Source organism: Haliaeetus albicilla, chromosome Z (genome assembly GCF_947461875.1).
Source record: "Haliaeetus albicilla chromosome Z, bHalAlb1.1, whole genome shotgun sequence".
Lineage (NCBI taxonomy): Eukaryota > Metazoa > Chordata > Aves > Accipitriformes > Accipitridae > Haliaeetus > Haliaeetus albicilla.
The window spans coordinates 48148667-48164971 of NC_091516.1; the positions used below are offsets into that span (position 1 = coordinate 48148667).

At 33.5% G+C, this 16305-nt stretch overlaps 1 long non-coding RNA gene across 1 annotated transcript in view; it reads right to left on the reverse strand.

The window, feature by feature from the left end:
• Positions 1 to 15790, reverse strand: part of LOC138683704 (uncharacterized) — a 33278-nt gene extending 17488 nt beyond the window's left edge. Inside the window, exons 1-3 of the long non-coding RNA XR_011323110.1 lie at positions 15615 to 15790; positions 14926 to 15014; positions 14224 to 14280 (exon numbers count right to left, since the gene is read on the reverse strand). This is a non-coding gene — a long non-coding RNA (uncharacterized lncRNA). The remainder of the gene's footprint in view (positions 1 to 14223; positions 14281 to 14925; positions 15015 to 15614) is intronic.
• Between the last annotated feature and the right edge of the window lie 515 nt (positions 15791 to 16305).

The following is a 16305-nucleotide window of genomic DNA, read 5'->3' on the forward strand; positions in this document are numbered from 1 at the left end:
CAATGAATATGTATCACGTAAAAAATGTCTTTTTCATTTGTCCTGAATTTAGTTGCTACTACTTTGAGTGCCCTTTTGTTCTGCTACTGAAGGTGAATATAAAAGAGAGGGATTGATTAGACATCACTAAACATTTTGTAATTTTTTTACTGCATTAAAATCCCATGGTTATTCCTCTCCTCTATGCTGGATTATTCTAATTTGAGCGATCTTCTCTCACACATAAAGCCAACCATCTTCACAACCCACCTCTTCAGTCCTTCAGGCTTCAGTTTATAATCTGAAGTGAAGACAGCAGATTAGCTGTCTAAGGTCTTCTCTGACAGAGCTAGGTGAGTGCTAGTCCATTCACTCATCTGGATAAGGAAATGTGGATGAAGGGGACAGGGGACCAGTTATGAGAAAAAGATGATGATGTTGATACAAACTTCTGCTGATACAGACCAGAGCTGGTTTTCTTAGAAGGCTTAGAGCATCTGTGGTTGATGTGAAGCATGCAAATAAACCTAAATTCTATTGTTTTCTAGTGACAGACAGAAGATAAATCTAGGTAATAAATTTTTCCTGTTCTGTTCCTTCTCCTTTTCCAACTACTTTTTCAAGGTCTAGTTTTCCTATCACTTTTTTTCTTTTTTTTTTTTAATCTTTCCTGTCTCCAAACCAGTAACTGATGTCATGATGTTCGGTTCTTAGGTGTTGTGTCCCCCTTTGCTACTCACTCAAATTTGACCCTATCTATTGATGCAAGCATGCATGTCTTGTATTTAGCAGCCAAAACCTATTCACTGAGTTCAGGTGGTCAGAAACACTTTGGAGAAAAGCTTTTCCACTGATGTACTTTGTACAACTTAAGATGTTCATGTTAACGTACGTTTCTGGCCAAATTAGTGCTTTTTGATCACCAGACCTTCATCTTCCAAATTCATGATGAATGTCTTTTGATCAATATGGTGTAATTTACAGTCATGTAAGTCTAAAAGTAATGTCATAGAAGGTAATTAAGAAAAGGAAAAAAAAAATAACCTGCATTGGATATCTATTTACAGTAAGGTCTTATCATCTCACAGATAAAATGGCTTGTGAGGGAAACTGTGGTCAACCAAAGACAAGAAAATTATTTGAATTAAGGAAAAAAAAAATTAACGTACAATTTATTATAAATATACTAGCATGTATTCTCAGGCTGATTAGCATGTCTTTAAATATTATTGATGTATTATATGGTTCTGGTTTGCTAGAGGCTTTCTCCTAAGCATGATGCATAAAATGTGAATTCCGTTACAGTTTTCAGGCACACATCTTTTTCGTCAGGAAACATACTAAGATGTAAAAATGGTTTATGAATAAATTGAACTATTTAGTAAATAAATTAGCAAAACCAAATGGTTCACACTTGATAAAACAAATAGTCTTCTGATCAAAATGTAAAATGAAAATACAATAAGGGAAAATACTAAACTTTCCTCAGAAACTACCGTGGTTTTTTGCATTTTTTAATATAAATTCGTCAAATTTGACTGTTCTCTCCTTTCACTTGTATTAAACACAAATTGATTCTTCTTCTTTTTTTTCCAAAAGGAATTTATTTTACTGCTCAATTTACAAGCCCCCAGAATACAGAAGATCATGACAGCAAAGATGACAGGATTTAGCAGTCAGTGACACTATAATTTCAGGGACTTCTCCCTATAGCATCACAATTCTTTTTTCCAAATATGTCATTCTATGAGTAAATCTATATTAAAAAAAAATTACATAAGAACTTTAGTGATTAAACTTAACTCATTATTATGTGAAATATAAATGCTAAAAAGAACAGGTATGATAATATGTCTGCAAGGATCACAATTGAGCAGAAAAATGACAAGTTCATTCTGATGTTAATTGATAGGTCACTAAGTTCTCCACCAGGGAAAAAAACAAAACAAAACAAAACAAAAACAAAAACAAAAACCAGAAAAAAACCCAAGAATTGAAAGAGTAAACATTAGTGAAAAGTTCTTTTAAAAAGCTGTCTGGTATGTTATATTTTGACCAAAGTAGTGGTATTAGAGAATGAATGGAACTAAGCTGATGAAGTAAAAAGTGTGTGTGTGCAATGGTAGATAATTAGAATCCTGTAGCTAACAAGTGATGTTTTCTGTTATATTATCTCTTTAATTGTATTACATACTTACAGCAAGACAGATAAATAAATTTCAATTTCAAAGGGACAATACTTTGTTAAGCTTTTCATAATAATTTTTAAAAATCAAATTTACTTCAGAATGACACATTTACTTATAAGTCTTTATTCTGAATTGTTAGTGAGATGATTTTCTTTAAATACAATTTAATTTTGCATTTAAATTTGCAAGTGATGGAGAGATTTCAGCTTTAAATATTCACTCCCAGGATACTTTGATATTCACAGAGGGAATAATCATAGGGATTTCTTCTGTGGTGGAATTCCTAATTATGTGTTAATACAATTTGGATACATTTACAAGAAGTTCCCTGTATGTTTTCCAACATTCAAAAAAATCTGGTTTTCTTTGCTTAAGAAATAGACTTGACTTAGAAGTAAAACCTGCTGAACTTTCAGGACCTGAATAGTCTCAGATTGCTCCATGATATCATTTTTCACATTGGAAGCATTGGAAGTGCAACCTAAGACCTGAATCCTTGAAAAGTACTTTGGACCCTTATTTCCTAATAGTGTAGGTAGGTGGACTCCTAGTGAAAATGAGGGACAGCAGTTTGAAAAGTAACATTAGAGACTGATGCCAGAAGGTGCTGGTGATTTGCTTCATGTGAGAAAAATTTAACTTTTTTTTGCTTAGATTCAGGAAGACATAATTATTTTAAAAGAATGTTTAGCTGTAACTTAAAAGTAATGTTATGATTTGAAATAAGTATGTGCTTATGTTTTTTGAGTAGAGCAGATACTAAAAAAAAATAATAAAACATTCAGGATTAACATGATAAGGTATAATTTCTACTTTCTCCCGAAATAGAATTATTTTTAGACTTTCTCATATGCATCATATTACTGTTTCTCTTCTCTTCATGGTGATATTTGAGGAATGGTACAAATACTTCGGATTTGCAGCCTTCTGGTCCTTGACTAGAAATATCTTAAACCCATTTCTGGTAAAGAAACCTGTTAAAATATAGCTACAGGAATATTAAAAAATAAACAAAATCACTAGCTGGTAATACTACACTTAGAAAAATCAGCTCTGAATGTTTTGTAACAAAGAGTTTCTTTTGTGTTCTGATCCAGGTGTATATCCCTTGCACTAGCTGGTAATACTCCTCATGTTATCTTTAAAAAATAAAAATTTGGAAAGGTTCTCACACTTATTTGCAAAGTTCTTATGTCACTATTTGCAACCAAAGACAAATGTAAGCTACCAAAGTCCTTTTTCTTAAGTCTTAATTTTCACATATTCCAGTGAGCACACAAAAGCAACCAGTGAACAGTGATATTCCAGATAGTATTTCAGTAACTCCAGTAGTATTTTAGTTAATTATTTATAATTTCTTTAAAATTCTGTCTTACGCAGCTTTATTAGGCTTCAGAGTCAATTACTGAAAAATCAGGAAAAAAGTTACAATTACATGTACAATCTTAATCTTGTTGTAAATAACTTACAAAATAGGCTTTAATGCCTGGTCACATATCTTTTGTTTCACAGCCTTTTTACCTCAATCAGGAGCAAAACGGATATGCAAGAAGATAGAATTAAAGTTGCAGACAACTGTAAATTTGTCACTCTAATTTTTTCTGGAATTTGGAACCACGTATCTGAATTGCACTCTTCTTTTTTCTCCCCCCAGCCCCCCGCCCCTAACAAAATCTATCTGTTTTCTTCAGTTCTGGATTTGAGTTGAAGATTGCTGATATTACTGTGGTGTGATGGGACTGCACCATCAAATCAAAAAGAAGTATTTTAATTTCTTCTTATATTACATGTGTGCACTTTTGTACAAATAGGCAAAAGGGGATGTAGTACACTAATAAATTTGGTTTTAAGGAAAACTGCACTGCTTTGTGGTCTGAAACAACTAATTATTAAATATAAATTCTAAAGTAAAAAATATAAAATATTAAATTAAAAAAAATGTTTATGCTACAGTTCTAAAATATCTTAAATATTTCTCCTGGTATAGAGTTAAGGGAAAGAGAAAGGGAAAGGAAAAAGGGGAAGAGAAAGGGAAAGGGAAGGGGAAAGGAAAAGGAAAAGGAAAAAAACACAAAAAAAGCAAAAAGGAAAAAGGAGAGGAAAAAATAAGTTTAGTGTTTCTCTTGGATGGGCTCATAAATTAGATACACAAAAAATTTTTATATTTATCTTCCTAGCAAATTTCAGTTGCAACAAGTTACTGACAAGCACAGTTATTCTTTGTGCTCTCAAAACAAATGGCAAAAAAATCATTTTGAGGGGTAGCATCACCCTGGAATATCTGTCCTCTGAAAATCCCCTACAAGCTGCCTGGTCTTCTGCCATGTGTTAGATTTCCAACAGGGTGAGGATCTGGCTCAATTTCAAGTAAGTTTGCTTAAAAATAAAATAAAATAAAATAAAATAAAATAAAATAGTTTAAAAAAAGTCAGATGCTTATGCTTTCTTGTAGATTTTTTTGAGGTCTATATTTCCCCAAGACCAAAAGTAATCTTATGTCTTTCAACAGTCTGATTGTAAGTAAGAAGACTGTTTGCATGGGAATTGTAAAAATCTCATCTGAATAGGGCAGACAACTGTTGCAAACTCAAGTACAGCTATACTTCTCATGAAAATTCTGTTCTTGAAGTATATCTTGTTTGGCTACACTACAACTGTCTGATACAAACAGACTGTTCACCATCAAAATTAAACATTTTTCTTTAACAATTTTTGTTCTAGGTTCCCATCTCACATGTAGAGCTGACTTATTTGTTACATAAACTCTGGTTATAGGTTAAAAATTCTGAAATATAGAATGATATTCTATAGAATAGAACTCTATTCTTACAGCTACAAGACTTTGACGACAGAAAAGTGGTAATTTATTTAATTAATCACAGCTTTCTTTGTTTTGGTCTATGCATTGCCCTTGAGGTCATTTTTCTTCCAGTTGTATAAGGCATTGTGCTTTAAATATTATACTTATTCAGTGCAGTATCTTTTTACCCACAGAAGAGAAAGTTTCTTTATGAAAAATGTATGCACTAACTAATAATAGTATTAGTATTTTTATATTACACTGGATCTTCAAATACAAATTAAAACTGTCATTGAAGGAAATGCCAGAGATTGGAAAATAATTGTTCTTCCTTCCTTTATATTGTTTTCCAGATAAATTGTTTAGGAGGATCGTCCTAAGTAAAGGAGCTGGATTTGATAAATTTGAGGTGGTATTGATTAACAGATGTATGCTGATGGGATAAAGAAAGAGCCAGACCAAGGATTAATACCCAAATACTTATAACAACAAGCAATTAGAGCAAGGGGTTCAGTGGTCAAGTTGACTTTTTGTTGAAGTGAATAAAAAGTTATCCTGAATAAAAACTAGATTTATTGTTTCATATTAAAACTTTTCAAAGGTTTTCTTTATTTATATAAGCACTTCAAGGAGATTTTTATAATGTGGACCAGAAACGGACTGTTAAAGTTCATGTATTATGTGACAATAAATGTTAAACAAAAAATTTTTCCCAAAAGAAGAATTTAGCAAATAATAAATAAATTAAACAAATTCAAACAGTATAATTCAGTATAGTGTAACACTGACTGTTGTACTAAGGTATACCTAGCTATTGCCATGCACTATGGATAGACAGAGTGCATAAGTTACTTTCTGCAGTCTAGATCTTCAGAATATGGACTGAACTATAATTAAGATTTTAAAGAACCAAATCTTTGAATTGTTTGGGAACATGGAAAATTTGATAGAATCAAAGATGCTCAAAACAGTTATTTCATTTAGATTTTAGCTTTCCAAATCAAACAATAAAAATTAATGAATAGCCAAAAAGAAAGATTGTTTCTAACTGAAAGGCAATTTTTTTTATGTTGAATATGTCAAAAGAGAAAAAAAATACAATCCTTTTACTTAAATTAGAAGGTCTGTCAGAATTGCCTTGAATGAGGTAAATGTCAGTTTTGATTAATCAGCATTTTCTGAAGAAACCTATATTATTCCAAAATTACATTACATTTAATTAGAAACATTTATTTCAGTTACATTTCCTTTGAAAATAAAATAAATATTTTAGTAAACTTTAAAAAGTGGCATACTAATCAAAGATATAATTATATAGAAAAAAATAATTGAAATAAAATGCTTTAATTACCAGTCTCAACATATAATCATTTTTGTAGACCACTCAATGGGGAAAAAAATATTAAACAAAAGATTTAATGCTCTCTGTATTCTCTTTAGTGAGATGGTTCTGCATAAGTGTATATTGCGTAGGCAAGTGAATCCCAGGTGTTCAGCCCACTACCACAGATGGAATGCATCATTCAAATTTGAAGTGAATTTGCTATGTCCAGTTCCATAAAAATAGCTTTAATACATTTAGCAGATTTAGCAAATAGCTGACAAGATCTGACTCATACACTATGCAAAGAGATGAAACACTAAAACAGGATATCCAGGAGATAGACGTCCAGGAGCAGTGAAAGGCTCAGAATCATGTACTAGGTTTATATGCCTGAGTACAAACTCTCAAGGAAAATTTCTTAATCCAATTTTCATCGTTAGAGCTAGTAGCAGTGCATTGCACATGAAACACCAGGCAATGATGCAAAATATGTAAAGAATTTCTTACGTGACCTCAATGACACTGTTCTCACTAAAATGGTGATAGTAAGAAACTTGAAGTTATAGTCAATAGTTTTAGCAGATACTCCTTATACCCTCAGATTTTGTCCTTTTGAAAGACAATGCTGTATTAAGATTTCAGTAGCAGGTCTGAAATCTCAAAACCAGAACAATATAAGTACCTCTTTAGTAACATACTGTAAAGTAAATGAGCTTAAGAGCTTTACTGAATTGCGTATGTAGATGTCAAGTTCTCAAGACAAAGATAAATGACTGTAGTATTAAAGCAAACCTGACCAAATTACAGGTTGTGTAAGGAACAATTTGTCAATGTTGTGTGAAATGTAATGTGAACCATAAAAGTACAGTTTGACCACTAACATTGTTAAACTAACTGTAGCAATATTTAGGTATTTTTCAGACAGAGAGTCCCTCATGACTGACAAATTGCAATAATGACATGAAATAGTTATCTTTTTATTAAAACAGTTAACTTTTGTTTGATAGTCCTTTTGCTAAAACTAATGAATATATTATTTCTCTTTGCAGTTTCTTGCTTCAATTTAAAACTCTGATTAATCTATTACAGTTTACTTTTAATCAGCACATTAGTTGCTGGCCTTTTCATCCACCCAGTTATGTTAGAGATTTTACTAGAAGAAAAGCAAAGAAAAAAAATCTAAAAGCAAAGCTTTAGCCTCTGAGAAAAAAATGATATTTAAAAAGCTATTCTTCATTTACAACATCTTAAACCAAGTGTTTAAAATATTTGTGTTTAAAATACAACAACCCCAAAAACCTCAAGATCTCTAGCAAATTTGCAGGATGGGGAATAGCATCTCATCAATATTAGTCATCTTTCTCAGACTGTTTTTCTTCTGGAAATGGGTCTTTTGATATTCTACTTGTTTTTGAAAACTTGTCACATTACCTTCCTCATGCTCATTTATCTGTACTTTGTTAAGTGTTCTAATGTTTTGCATCAAGGAGAAAGCTGGAATTCATACCAAGTGACAACAAATCTGAATCATGAAATCTCATTGATTGGCAGCTGGTACAAACTTACCATAACCCTGCTGAAAGATGATGCTTTTTAATTGTTTAAAATTCTCCTCAAAGAATATACGATATGCTTAAGCAGTCCTGCCAAGTATCAACAAGGCAAGAAAAACACTGAGGTAAATGGACTCCACTATCTCAAATTCGTTTAATTTATTGCTCCTAAGAGTTCTAGACAGCTAGATTTCTGGACACTAAAATTGTTTTTATTCACATATTTATTCATTCAGAACATTTCCCTGTTTTATCAAAGATTTTTAAATACTCAGATACAAGTAGGTTTTGCCACCCACAGCTTCTTCAATACACTATGGGTGATTTCTAGTGTTGTTTTTTTTAATTGTGAAAGTCTTTCTGAAGGTATCCTGATATGATGTGGCATGGAATGCAAGTGGAGGTCAGAAGTCAATTATCAACTTACTTCCACCCATTAAACGTTTCTTTGGGGATTTCAAAACAGCCAACTGGAAAACTCTGGGGAACTACTGAAAGATTTTCAGGGTCCTAAGCTGAATTTTCTGAACTAACTCTACAGTTAGTTTTCACATGGATGAGAATTTCCTCTTATCAGAAGACATTTTAGAACATATAGAAATACAGATCTTATTCTTAAATATCTGAAGAATACCTAACTTTTTGTTGCAGTACATGTGCAGTCCAGAGCAATATCACCTCACTATTCAAATGAATGTAGTTCAAAATATTTTCCAAACTAAATAGCTCCATTGCTACGATTAGTTGCCTCCACTTTTTTTTTCCCAATTAACTTGCAGCTATGCATGCAGGAGTTACAGTCCTAAAGGACATTAAAAGAGGATGCGAATGGCAGACAAAATGGAGTTTGGAATAATTTGTTTCAGAGTCACTGACCTTTTTGTAAAGAATGTGAATATTCCTTGAATTGTCAGTCAGTCTTAGAAATTATAATCGGACAACAAAACCTTTCTCATGCTTTCAGCTGCATGTCCTGCTATTCTTCAGTTCTTGGCATATTTCATAGATTTTTTTAAAAAGCTACATTTCTTACTGGAAGTGGGTGGATTTGAGTGGAATACAAAATAGTTCATAGGTTTTGGAAGCAATAAACAACAAGCAAAGAAGTTACAACCCTTTTTTTTTTTTTTTTTTTTTTTTAACTATGAATAGATTGAACTACTGTAACCAGAGGCTGCGATATTTTCTGTGTGAGCCAGAGCTGTTTTAACTCCTCTGAGAGGTACTTTACCCACTGCAGCTCTCACAGCAGAAAACAAAGTGACAAGTGAACCCTGTGATTTAAGCATGCTAGTGAAAATTAATTCTTAATTTTTAAAATAATTTTAAAAAATATCTTTGGAAATCTGGCATTTAGAATCTCATGGCTAGCAGGTAATTAGAACCATAAAAATTTATTCTTACACATGTAGAATCTAAGAAAAATAACAAATAAGGAAGTGGCTTTTACATGGTTAGAAATGCACTGGCTTTAAAGCTGAAGAACAGTGTAGAGAAAATGCATACTACTAAGCTGTCCTGCAAAGAGCAGGATATTCAAACAAACATGTCTCACTTAGCAAAAGTTGAATATCACTAAAATGATCACTACAAAACCACTATTTACATATTACTTATTTTATTTCACCAATGAAAGAGTGCATATACCTTTAACACAGTAACTTATAGGTGCTTACTGTAATAACTGCATTAAATTTTCTCTGTGGGCTTGATCCTAAAATGGTCTGGGCAGTCTCTCCTGCACAACAAAGCTCAAAAAGACATTCTTTATTTCAGATATGCATATTCTTCTGCTGAATTTATTAAAATTGGTCTTTAGTTAAAAAGTGAAACACATACTTACAAACCAGACTGAGGCAGCAGGGCCTCCACACCATGTTGAAGTACATACGCACTTGGAAATGTAGCATGTTAGTATAAAGTATCAACATTACTTTGGCATGTCACATAACTCATTGCTTGCTTCCCACAGTATGCAGTAATGCAGCTATGGGTTTGGGCTTCTTTTTGCTCTGCATTTCATCTTTTTATGTTGTTCATTGGCAGGGTCTCTAAGGAGAAATAACAATTAAAAAAATCACAGTCTCTGCACTAAAGTTTTTCCATTATACTGGAAGGTATTAAACATTGTACAGGAAAATTATGCTAATTTTAAAGAGTTTTTTATTAAATAACTTCAAAATAAAACACCTTCTTTCCACCTTTAATACCAAGTGTCTCCTTTATCAACAGTACAAGATTTCTGCATGAGGAAGTATGGAAAAGTGAAAAGTCTTGTTGTTTTCCCTTCTGTTTTTAAAATGCCTAAAAATAGCCTGTGTGTACTGTATCCGCACCTAGAACAGGATCTTTGAAAATTAGCGGGGGTGGGGGGGAAATCCTTTCTGGCAATGATTGCAGTTTATTTCTAGACTGACTTGGTCAAAACATACATAAACTTACCTTACTTCTAATTACCTCTAGATTGTAATTTAAATATTCTTCTGTTCCACTGTAGTTTGTAGAAGGGAAGTCCATATTTGTGTGAGAAAAGGAAATAATTCTTTCCACATTTGGGAGAAAGGAAATATTTATTTGCTTGCTTTATTCATCATATTAAAATGACTCTGTCTACTGGGATTGAGAATTTAAATCACCCCCCCACAGAATTAGTTCAATTTATCAATGTCTGTTTGTCACCACCATGTAGATGATATGCATATGTATGTGAATAATGTATAGCAAATTACAAATACTGTGTATCTGGAGGGAAATGATAGAAAAAATATTCCCCAAAAAGGAAAATCTTTCTATAAATTATGTTGACTGTTCCATAAACACAAAGGCAAACTATTTATAAGGAACAATGTTTCTATTTTTTCTCTTGGTAAACTTTCCCCAGACTGATTTGTAATGATGCACTCAGTATGAATGTTATACTTTATATGGATATGTTTGAAATAATTTAAGAGTGCTACTTTAGTCACTTGCTACATTATTTGATAATATATGATTTGTTACCTAAATCACATAGTATTCCCCTAATTTAGTTAGTAAAGTTATTATCTTGAGTTGTTACATGTCCCTTGGGACGCTCAAGCTTCAGGCATGTTGCCCACTATTTCGCCACACTATGAAGAGATTTTCTGTCTTATGGAGACTAGAAGATACATATCCCTCACAGATGCTCCTGTTTCCAGCTCTCAGGAAAACCCACACAGCAAGATGCAGAACAGCCCAGGCAGCAAGATGCAATCCTTTTCTCTACTTAGATACCTGGGGGAATATGTGATGGATTGGTGGTCACATCAAAGGCATCCAGAAGCTCTTGGTTTTGGAATAGTCATCCCAAAAGGGATTAAATACTTTCAGATTTCCCCACACTAAAACCATTCTCAAAACTAATCTAATAGCAAATAAAGATATTTATGTACTAAACAAAAAGCAGACATTTCAGCTGAAGAATTTGTAGGAGTGACTGAATAGAAATGAAAGAAGAATATCCTAGATATTCATTTAAGCTAGCATTAAATGAGAGACACAAGATTTTTCTTCCTCCATAAACTTCTATAAAAAACCTGTTCAAAGCTCCAGTCTCTAGTTCCCACTGAAGTTTTTATTGCATGACACTAAATATAAATCCAGACCTAACTTTGCAGTTCATTCAAATTTAAGTCCTTCCTCTGCTCTTTATACCTGAATATACCTTCATCTGCTTCCTGTGAAGCCAAAATAGAAAGAATATCTTGTATCTCTCCCTATCCAAAAAGCAAGTCGTCAGTGGTCCTCATCTACCACAGGAGTCAGTTGCTGACTCTCTTTATGCTTGGTTAGCCATTAAAAAGTGCTTAATTCCTTATGAGACACAATGCCCCTGCCCACCTGTATCCACAAAATATGGTTTTTAACAGAACTTAAAGGTTCATCACCAGGGAGGGCAGACAGCAATCATGAAACTGCAGTGCTTCAGATGGCTACTGAGGAGATTCCACCTGCTAGATTATGTTTTTCACTCCTAGCTTTGTGAAAAAATTGGACCTGGCATAATGAATAATCTTATTACTTTGGTTTTTGTACACTGAAATCTATAGTAATAAACATGTCCTCATGATCTTTGATTCTTTTTTGATCTTATTAATACAGTATTGACTGTAGTCATGCAGCCTTACAAGTTCAACAAATTAGTTATGTTCATACCTGAGATACATGAAGATGAATCTTATTTTGTTAAATTGCATCTAACAAAACACTCAGGTTACCAAAACCCTATAAAAATGCCTTGAAAACAAGTCAAAATCAAGCATCAAGTGTGCCTTTGCTCATTTCCAAGTCTGAGGACTTCTGCCTTCTGCTTCCATTTTAAATGTTTCCCAAGCTAAAAGAGACAAAACAACAATTTTATTCTAATATTATTTCTGCAACCTAATGTTGTCACTGCTTTTCCTTATGTTGCCACATAGTCACAGTAGTGTCCTTCATGATAGAGAAGATGCTTTTACGAAACTGAAGGGAGTACCAAACACAGTAAGAAACATAACCTAAAGTCAAGCTAGGCTTGCTGTTGTGCTCAGACAGGTCTCTTTTAGCCAAGTTCTTGACAGAAAACTCAGAAGAGCAGCTAGTTATTTAAATTCCCATATGTTTGCCCTGGTTTTGGCTGGGATAGAGTTAATTTTCTTCTTAGTATCTGGTACAGCATATTTTGGATTCAGTGTGAGAATAATGTTGATAAAACACTGATGTTTTAGTTGTTGTTAGGTAGCGCTTATCCTAAGTTAAGGATTTTTCAGTTTCCCATGCTCTGCCAGAAAGCAGGTATACAAGAAGCTGGGAGGGAGCTTGGCCAGGACAACTGACCTAAAGTACCCAGAGGGATGTTCCATACCATATGATGTCATGCTCGGTATATAAACTGCAGGGGCTTGGCCAAGAGGGGCAGATTGCTGCTTGGGCATCCATCAGCAGGTGGTGAGCAATTGCATTGTGCATCACTTGTCTTTTCCTGGGTTTTGTTTCTCTCTCTTTTTGTTGTATTTCTCTTAATCATCATCATTATTATTATTGTTGTATTATTATTGGTGGTGGTGGTGGTAGTAGTAGTAGTAGTAGTAGTAGTAGTAGTAGTAGTAGATTTTAGCTTAGTTTAGTTATTAAACTGTTCTTATCTCAACCTACCAGTTTTACTTTTTTTTTTCTGATTCTCCTCCCCATCCCACTGGGAGTGGGGAGGAGTGAGCAAGCGGCTGCATGGTGCTTGGTTGCTGGCTAGGGTTAAACCACAACAACGTTTTATGTAGCTTGCGCTCTCAGCAGAAAGACTATGAATTAAAATTCCTACTTCATTATGGATCACACATAGCCATTTTCAGCAGAAAAGCAGTAAAAAGGAATAAACAAAGAACACACGGATTCCCGTGAAAGTCATAATTGTAGCAAAGTAAGTGGAAGACTTCGGAATTGTGAACATGTTGGCTAATTCCAAGTGACCAACCAAGTCACTTATCAACTGTAAATAATGTGACCTCAAGAAATAAGTCAGATGGTCTTGTCAATGCTCTTCATGAAAATATTCATGAATCAAGTTTTCTGCATTATTTGACCCTGTAGCTGAGGATGACATTTATAAAAGAACATCACAGCGTTTGTGTTTAGAAAGTACAACTCTTTTCATTTTGTATCTATCTCACTGAATCTTTAAGAAATAAAATAAATACCAAAAAAAAGTTCTTATTTTCATTTTGTTTTAATTCTTATCATTAATAAAGCAGCTGAGAGGGTTGTTTTAAACCTTAAAATAAGGTCATAGTTGTTGGGTTGCTGTAAATGTCAGTAGGAGGAACTCACATAAGAGCTAACCTGGGATTAATATTAATAAATGTGCTCATTGCATTCAAAAATCCTTGCAATGAAAGGTCACTGTTAGCTTTGAGGTCCAAAATCAGAACTGTCTTTCAAAGTCTATCAAAACCAATAAAAAAAAAAAATCTGAACTGCATTTGACAGTCTTGCCTGTGTGACTTTTACATTAAAGCAGGATGGATAGATGTAATAAGAATAATATGGAATAATGACTTTTGCTTTGTAACAGAGAAAGCTGTCCATAGGTAAAAGGATCACTTTTCTGGTCATTAGTTTTAATTGAAGGATAAATCTACTAAATAAATTCCATCAAGGACCATTTTCATTTACCTTCTCTCTCTTAGTCATTTACTAAGCAAAGAAGTATATGTTGTTTGTCATCCATTTAGCCATTTCCTTGACAGGTAAAATATCTTCTAGCATCTAGACACCACATTTAGAGGAGGAAAAATTTTATTATATTGTACAATAATAAGAAGTGGTATTAGCACCTAGAGAGACTACTTCTTCTACTAAAACAGCAGGAAAAATAGCACTCACCTTTACAGAAGCTGGTCAAATCTTACTGACGGTCCAACTTCTTGTAGAAAAACTTTTCTGTAGCAATATTAGTAACAATACAGTTAATGGTGATGACAATTTATCTATAGTCTGTTGTGTATATGTTTGGATATCAGGTATCCCATGTCCATTTTCTCATCAGTGGTGGTTAGTGGCCATTGTGTCTGAGCTACACCATAGGCCTATAATGAATGATTTAAATTTATGCTATGCATGTGTCTGTTTCAGGGCAGGGTGGGGTTTTTTTGTTGTTGCTTCTTGATTTTTTTTTTTACTTTTTTTTGGGGGGGGTGTAGTATAGCGACTGATAGACAATATAAGGTCCGTTCAAAAGACACTAAACCAGGACAAATACAGTAATGACAAGAAAGAAGATAATTTTATCCCTTGTTGGTTCAAAAGGCAATAACTAAAAGTCAGGTTCAAGAGAGGATACCTCTGCTAAACCAAACCAAACCAAACCAAACCAAACCAAACAAAACAAAACAAAACAAAACCAAAACAAACAACAAAACAACAAAAAAAACAGAAAACAAATGCAAAAAAAAGTTTCAATTAATGACAAGAAAGTAGGTAAGGAATATAATGATTTAGGGTGAGAAATTAAATCCATCTAGACCTCCTGAAGACAGCAAAAGACGCATTAGCTATGAAAGCAAAGAAGTTGGAAAATGAACTAACCTGAGAAGATTGTCCCAAAAATCTTGTCTGACAGACACTCTTGCTAATGGGTGAGTTGTTTGAGTTATGGTCTCACAAACACTAGTAACCTGTGATATAAAATATACACAGGACTGAAACCCAGGTTACTACCTGGCCAGGAGAAAGTAAAAGATCATCTGGATAAGGGACAAAAACCCTTTTTAATTTAAAAGGAGTATTAGTGGGGTAATGTAGTTTCATTACTTCATTTAGCCTTAAAGAAATAATTAATTCTTCTCTATTTTTGATGCTGCAAATAAATAATATTATTTACATTCTATCTTCATCTTACTGAAAAGAGGTCTAATGGATTTAGGTGCCTACTGTAATTGTAGAGGCCCTGGAATATCCCACCTGACAAAGTATTGCTTGCCAGGAGGAGGAAGAGGAGGAGAAGGAGGAGGAGGAGGAGAAGAAGGAAAAAGGAGGAGAAGGAGAAGGACAAGGAGAAGGAGGAGGAGAAGGAGAAGGAGAAGGAGAAGGAGAAGGAGAAGGAGAAGGAGGAAGAAAAACCACAAAGAAAAGTAATAAGCAAGATGGCTTCATCTCTCACCTCTTCTTTTCCTCTTTGCTAAAAGTCCAGTTTTCCTGTTGTCGTCATGCTGTTGTGGTTTCTCCTCAGAAGCAAAAACTTCCTTTCTACAGGGTTTACCCATCTAGATAATTACCTTCAAGACTTGAAATCTGTTTCACAGAAATTTCGCCCTTAGCTTCTGGGACACACAGGATGAAGACTTTCTCCAATGCTTACCCACTCCATTGTCTGAACAGATCACTGCAGAGCAAAGTAAGAGTGAGAAACAGCAGTTAGAAGTTAGAGATGAGCTAATGACAGATGGTCCAATAAAAGGCAAAATATAACTCTCATCTGTCAAGGGGATTCAGGTCATGTGTATACGTCCATTCTGGAGATTGCCAGTTTTATATTTTCATAATTGGGTCACTGAGCTTCTGGATTGTTGGTTTGGCTGACATTTAATCTTCATTTAATTTTTGAAATCTAACTTTTTTAAGGAAGGCTATGAGAAAAGCCAAAAGTCACTTAACAAATCTTCAAGAACAATGCAGCATGGCAAAGGAAATAACTCTAAAATCTAACAAATACCATGATAAAATGGCAAATAATTTGGAAAAATAATTATTTTAAGAAAAGCATAGAAGAAAAAAGAAGAACTTGTACTCCTATAGGCAGCATTTTTGTATAATGGAATTCCCATTACATAATCCTCTCCTCAAAATTATTATTGTTTTCAGTAATTTCAAAATTAAACATAAAAGAATCATTTGTAATTAAAGAGTAATAAGTCATACAGGACTATGCCATGAACATACTGTTTATGATTCAAATTACAAATGGTG